Raw genomic sequence first — 7,314 nt, forward strand, 5'->3', positions numbered from 1 at the left:
TTCTTCAAACCGAAGGGCATCACTCGATAACAGAATGTTCCCAAGGTGTGATGAATGTTGTCTTCTCCATATCCTCGGGTGCCATTTTAATCAGATTATAATTAGAAAATCCGTCCATAAATGAGAAGACATTGCATTTAGCTGTATTATCTACCAACATATCAATATGTGGTAGAGGAAAATCATCTTTCGGACTAGCTTTATTCAAGTCACGGTAGTCCACACACATTCGGACTTTTCCATCTTTCTTAGGCACAGGCACAATATTGGCCACCCATTGAGGATATGTAGAAGTTACCAGAAACCCCACATCAATTTGCTTCTGAACTTATTCGTTAATCTTCACTGCCATATCAGGATGAGTTCTTCTGAGCTTCTGCTTTACAGGCACACACTCAGGCTTCAATGGCAAGAAATGTTGCACGATATCAGTATCTAGACCAGGCATGTCTTCATACGACCAGGCAAAGACATCAACATATTCTTGTAGCAACTCAATCAACCCCTTCTTCACAGACTCTTCAAGGAGTGCCCCAATCTTCACTTCACGAACGCAGTCTTCAGACCCCAAGTTGACTATTTCCAGATTTTCAAGGTACGACTGATTGATCTTCTCCTCGTGCTCAAGCAGACGGGTAATCTCATAAGGAATCTCTTCAACATCATCTTCTTCTGCCTCAAATGCAGGGAACTCAAAGTTGGGAGATGGTGTTGGATCATTATGTTCAATGGGTTTGATCAACCTGCATAATGATTTTGAGTATAAAAGATTTCAGAATTCAAACAAGGCAAATCATTATGCAGATGAAAAGATTAATTTTATTCTCTTTTTTAGGGTTTTATGGTGATCACCAATTTCATGCAAAAAAGAAAAAAAGAAAAAAAAAATTGGAGAAACAAACATTTAACATGTGATTATTGAATGAATATCATTGTATTAATCAAAATGTGCCAACAATGTCATCACTTCTCCTTTTGGCATGGGAGAAGGGTTTTTGAACAAAATGAACATATTACGCTAACCTGTGGATAACTGTTGGAACATCAACAACGACCCAATTATTGCAGATTCCGCCAGGTATGACAAAGTTGCCAAGGTCTTCCTCTTCATCATCTTCATCAATGGCAGCGGCCTCCTAATCTTCAATAGTATGGATGAAACCACCACTCTGGAACATCCCACGCTCATTGGAAACACCGGAAGAGTACCCTATGCCAGCTCGGGATTTGTTATCTTCCAACTTGATCATTTGCCCCAAACCAGTAGTTGCACCGTGCTCAATGGCCAACTTCGCATCGTTGTAGGAGACAAATGAAGAAAGTCCTTTCCTTGAAGGCTCAGCAATAGACAAGGCTTGGAACAAAGTCCCAACCTCATCCTTAGCATCAATATAGGAAAAGAAAGACAAATGACTGACCAAGAGAGCCTTCTCTCCCCCTATCACCACCGACTTCTTGTTTTTCACAAACTTCAACTTTTGGTGTAGGGTGGATGTCACGGCGCCTGCCTTGTGAATCCATGGTCTGCCAAGTAAACAACTGTAAGACGGATGGATGTCCATGACCTGGAAAGTGATCTGAAAATCACTAGGTCCAATCTTGATCCAGAGTTCTAATTCTCCGATCACAGTTTTGCGCGATCCATCAAACGCCTTGACAACCACTCCACTCTGCCTCATGGGAGGCCCCTAGTAAGAAAGTTTAGCCAGAGTGGATTTTGGCAACGCATTAAGTGACGATCCTGTGTCCACCAACACATTGGACAAGGCATCATCCTTACAATTCATCGAAATGTGTAAGGCCAAATTATGGTCTTTTCCTTCCTCGGGAAGATCAACATCACAAAAGCTCAGGTTTTTGCAAGCGGTTATATTTGCAACAATGCTATCAAACTGTTCAATAGTGACATCGTGATCCACGTATGCCACGTCTAACACCCTCTTCATCAACAAAGATAACACAAATATCTTTGATGGAGTTTGTAGCAGCTGATCAACAACGTTATATTCACTCCTTTTGATGAGCCTCAGCATCTCATCACCGTCCTCTTTCAATATGCTCGACTGGCCAACCAGGACAGAAGTACTATTATTCTTCAGAACAATAGGGTCAACACCCTTCACAACAGGAGCATGATTAGAAGAAGAAGAAGTCCTCACGGGACCGGCAGGATTAACAACTATTCTCTTCATGACATCGTCATGGGGTTTCGGCTACGCCGAGAAAACATGACCACTACGGGTCATACTACTAACATCAGAAATGCTCACTACGAAAGTTAAGGGAAACGGAACCTCCTTTCCATCTTCTAGCATAAATGCGTTGTACCTGTAGGGAACAACCTTGTCTGATGAATACGGGACAGGACCCGTTGGCTTGATCACAAGAGCTGGTGACACCTTCTTCTTACTGCCATCATATTTGACGACAACAGGCTCTAGAATTGTTAATACCTTAGGATTGGCATTAATTTTGTAAAACAAATAATGTAATCATCTCTGTTGTTTTAATATGTTGGGTTGAAAAAGTTCAACATCTGGACCAACATGTCATGTACGATGTCACGACATCATGCCTGTGACATCGTACATGTGTAGAAAACTGAATTAATTAATTCAGTATATATTCTGGGATTAGTAAGGATATTTGGTGAATATCCTAACTCCCATGTGGAGGTCTTAAAGAATCAATCAGAAGATATATAGGCTCAAAATAAGGAGATATATATGGAGAGATTTTAGGATTGAAGACCTTGTTTGTAGCAGAAATTTTCTGCTGTATTTGTAACAGCAAAGAACAAGTTTGCTGCGATTTCTGAAGGCCCAAATCCAGTTGGGTGATTAGGTTATAAATAGCTTATTGTAACCTAGTTTTTGTAAGCCTCTTAGAATGAAAATTTAGGGGTGTGTGTGAGGTAAACCTCCCAACCTGTGGGAAGGTTACCATGTGTTTCTCAGTGTTCAAAGCTGAGAGTGTTTGTAACTCAAAGCCTGTAGGCAAGAGTGATTATGTTCTTGAATGAAGCTGTGAAGCAAGTTCAAGTTGGTTTAACATTACATTGTATTTGTAGTGATAGGAATGGAAACTGGAGGTTTCTATCTAGGAGTTCCTAGGTATAGATTGCATTGGGTAGGGATTAAGTGAAGAGTTGTAAATGGGGGAGTTTAACTCTGAATTAATATTGCTGATAGTGGATCTTCTTACTGGCTTGGTAGCCCCCAGACGTAGGTCATGTTGGACTGAACTGGGTTAACAATTTCCTGTGTTTGTTTTCCTTCTGCATATGTTATAATCCTGTATGCCATAACTAAGCTTGTATTTCAGTCTGCCTACCAAGATAATAACAGACCTGATACATAGCCTTCTGGTTGAATGTCAATCAGAATGTCTTGACATTCATCATTGACAGCATATACTGAATAATAGGCAAGTTGGCTTTTATGCTTCAGTTCAGTATATATTTAAGTCTGGTTTTCAAGTGGAAAACAGACCTGGCCAAAGGATCATTGTGAAACTGTCAAACTGGATGTCTAGACAGTTGTTCATGTATGCTGATACTGAATTAGAGACTGATTGGTCTTTTATAGTACAGCAAATTTAGCACAGTCTGTTTTTTCAGGAACATAACAGAATCAGCATGCTGTATATGTTTTGACTGTCAAACTGAATATTGTGACATTCATTCCTGACAGCATGTGCTAAAGTGTAGGATGATTAGTTTTTCTGTTACAACATTTTTCTCAGGCTATTCTTTAGGAATCCAACAGCTGAGCTAAAATCCGGGAAACCAACTACTACCCTACAATTAATTAACCTAACAAATAGTCTATTTGTTAGCAATCTAATAAGTGGTAATTAGATTAATGTATTCAACCTTATTTCCGGAAATACAAGTAAAAGGCAAGCATACTGGAATAATGTAACAGATGATGATAACTGTGTAAGAAAACAACAGAAGTGAGTGCTATGATGGATCTTTGCTGAGTTTGTATACCAGATGCACAGGACTAGAGGTTCCTTCCCTCTAGGGTGACATAGAAGGAGATGTCGTGACATCTGTGAAAGAGTGCGTCAGTACAGGGTTTTTAATGTGTTAACTGTCTTGCTGTATTAGTTACAATGTTGGATCAGATGTCATGACTTGGAGTAGAACATCTGAATTCTGACTACGCCAGAATTTCAAGAATTTTAAACACCGAGATGATAACATCAACTTCGTCCTCATTACGATTCTGAAGTATTTCAATCATTCCCTGATCAATCATCTCTTGGATGTCCTTTCTAACTTGTCGGCATCCTCTCTCGTTGATAGTGCACACCTGGCACCTATCATGGTCATGCTCATAGTGGTTGTGTTCACATAACAACTTATGCATCTCGACCAAAGATTGCCTTATGTCATTGACATACAGGACTTTATATTTGCCATGGCACCCCTGGACCATGTTAACAGCAGCTTTCCCATGCTCGGGCAATGGGTTCTTCTTTACATTAGGACATACGTCCTCGAAAAACAAAATACCACTTCTCACAAGGTCTTGCACCTTGGTCTTCAGCTGATAACAGTTCTCCACATCATATCCGGGAGCACCGGAATGATATACACAGTGTAGTTTTGGCTTATACCACCACTGAGGATTGGTTGGTATAGCGGGAGGGTCTCGTGGAGTGATCAACTTCCTATCAATCAAGGAAGGATACAGTTCAGCGTATGTCATTGGAATTGGATCAAAAGTGACCCTCTTCCTCTCGTTGTTGCTGGTGCTGGTGTTATTGTTGTTTCGAGGATGGTAGGCCTGTTGTTGTTGACGATGTTGTTGTTGATGGTGAACTTCTCGAAAAGCAGGTGCTATATGAGCCACCTGGTGTTGGTTAATGGAAGGACACACATTCTTCCTCCTTACAGAGGGCCTTCTTTTAATGTGAGAGGACACATCATGTGTCTCTCCATCCTTCTTCTTAGCAAAGCCCCCATACCTCTTTGTTGAAGAGATGTCATCCCTAGACAAACGTCCCTCACGGACTCCTTCCTCTAATCTCATTCCCATATTCACCATTTCAGTGAAGTCTGAGGGAGCACTGACAATCATTCTTTCATAGTAGAAAGAGCTCAAAGTCTTCAAAAAGATATTTGTCATCTCTTTCTCTTCTAGGGGTGACACTATATGAGCTTCCAATTCGCGCCATCTCTGGGCGTACTCCTTGAAGGTCTCTTTGTCCTTCTGCGACATTGCCCTCAACTGGTCCCTATCCGGAGCCATATCCACATTATATTTATATTGCTTGACGAAGGCCTCGCCAAGATCGTTGAAAGAGCAGATGCTTGCACTCTCCAGCCCCATATACCACCGGAGCGTAGCACCTGACAGACAGTCCTGAAAATAGTGGATGAGCAGCTGGTCATTATCTGTCTGTGTTGACATATTGCGAGCATACATCACAAGATGGCTTAGCGGGCATATGTTTGCCTTGTATTTCTCAAAGTCAGGTACTTTGAATTTAACAGGGATCTTCACGCTGGGCACTAGGCACAACTCAGTAGCACTTTTACCAAAGAGGTCCTTACCCCTCAGAGTCTTCAGTTCCTTGCGCAACTCAAGGAATTGGTCTTTCATCTCGTCCATCTTTTGATATACATCCGGACCCTCAGATGGCTCAGAATGATAGATGGTGTCTTCAACTCGTGGTAAGGTGTGCACAACAGGAGGTGGCACAGAAAGGATCGGGCTAGATGCTGGCAGAGAAGCGAGAGTAGGAGCAAAACCCTCGGGCACAAAATTAGTAGGCATCCCCCACAGGAATCCGACTGGAATGGTTGGAGTGAAATGGGCTGTTGCAGCAGGCATAGTCGAGGTAGCAACCTCAAAAATGATAGTCCTCTGGGGAGGATTTGCAGGAGTTGGCGAAGCTTGGCTCTGGGCGGCTAGCACTGACTCCATCATGGCAGTCAGCCTAGCAATCTCTTCTTTCAGCTCTCTGTTCTCTTGCTCTAAGTGCTCCATTATCCTTGGGTGATTGGCCTTTGTACTATACCGGTGCGTCAACTTGTCTTGAAAATAAATGAAGAACAAAGAGTTAGGCCACTGATTGAGAGCTCAGAACAAAACCTGCTTATGCATATGATGCATGCAATGTTTGTGCATATGCTTTGTTTTTAATCAGAGGAACTTTATGGAGACCTATTTTCAAATACTTGAAAATATTAATCTTTTAAGACATATATGGAATGCATATAGCAATAATATTTTGGAAATTTTTTACACCAAAGAAGTAATACAGTTTTGGTAACCAAATACAATACAAGAGAAAAAGGAGAATAATCATCCTATGGAGCCCTAGAAACAATCGTCCAAAGCTCTCGAGATCGGAAGATAAGCTGCACGAAGCCTCTTCACCTCTCTCTCATAAGCTGCTTCCATGTCGGCCTTCTCCTTGGTGAGTCGATCATACTTCCTCTTCCAGAACCTGGATGACTGGGGAAGAAGAGAAGTAACCACATCATCAGGCTCATCAATAACCTGATGCTCCAGAAATTCTATTAATGTATCCTTATCTCTAAGCTGCTGAAGAAGTTCCTCTCGCTCACGAACCCAAGCACGCGACCGGTCTTCATCTCTCAACTCCTCTACTCCTTGGTTAGGGAGAGTTGAAGGCCCAACCATAACCATAGAGGTAGGTCTCGGATAATCATATGGCATGCGGTACTCAAGAGCTCTCTTCCTCACCCAAGCGGTGTAGGGTTCCAAAGCAATGCAATTCTTCGGACCAAGCTCTTTCCTTCCCTTCCTATGAACTTTGCGCCAGACGCGGACCATCCTACCCTTCAAGTTTTGGGGATCTTTACCCTCTTGAAAGAATACACCTTCCAACAAAATGTTGTTAGGTTTATCCTTTAAGGGGAACCCAAGCTGACGGTGAGCCAAAACAGGGTTGTAGTTAATTCCATCACATGTACCAAGAAGAGGCACATTGGAGAACTCACCACAAGAGTCAATAATATGAACGCCATCATACACACGATTATACCAAAAGATATCATCATTAGTGAGAGTCATAAGTCTCGTGGACCACCGTAGACATCCCTTGTTCTCCTTGAAGGTGAGCGTCTGAGGCAAGTGCAAAATAAACCACTTGTACAACAAAGGCAGACAACACACAATGGATCCACCACCCTTTGCATTCCTCATATGCAAAGAGAAATATGTGTCACCCAACAGAATCGGAACGGGATTAAGAGAAGAGAAAATCCTAATAGCGTTCCCATCCACAAAATTGTCGATGTTGGGAAATAACACTAGCCCAAGGATGAGAAGT

Source organism: Lathyrus oleraceus, chromosome 3 (assembly GCF_024323335.1).
Source record: "Lathyrus oleraceus cultivar Zhongwan6 chromosome 3, CAAS_Psat_ZW6_1.0, whole genome shotgun sequence".
Lineage (NCBI taxonomy): Eukaryota > Viridiplantae > Streptophyta > Magnoliopsida > Fabales > Fabaceae > Lathyrus > Lathyrus oleraceus.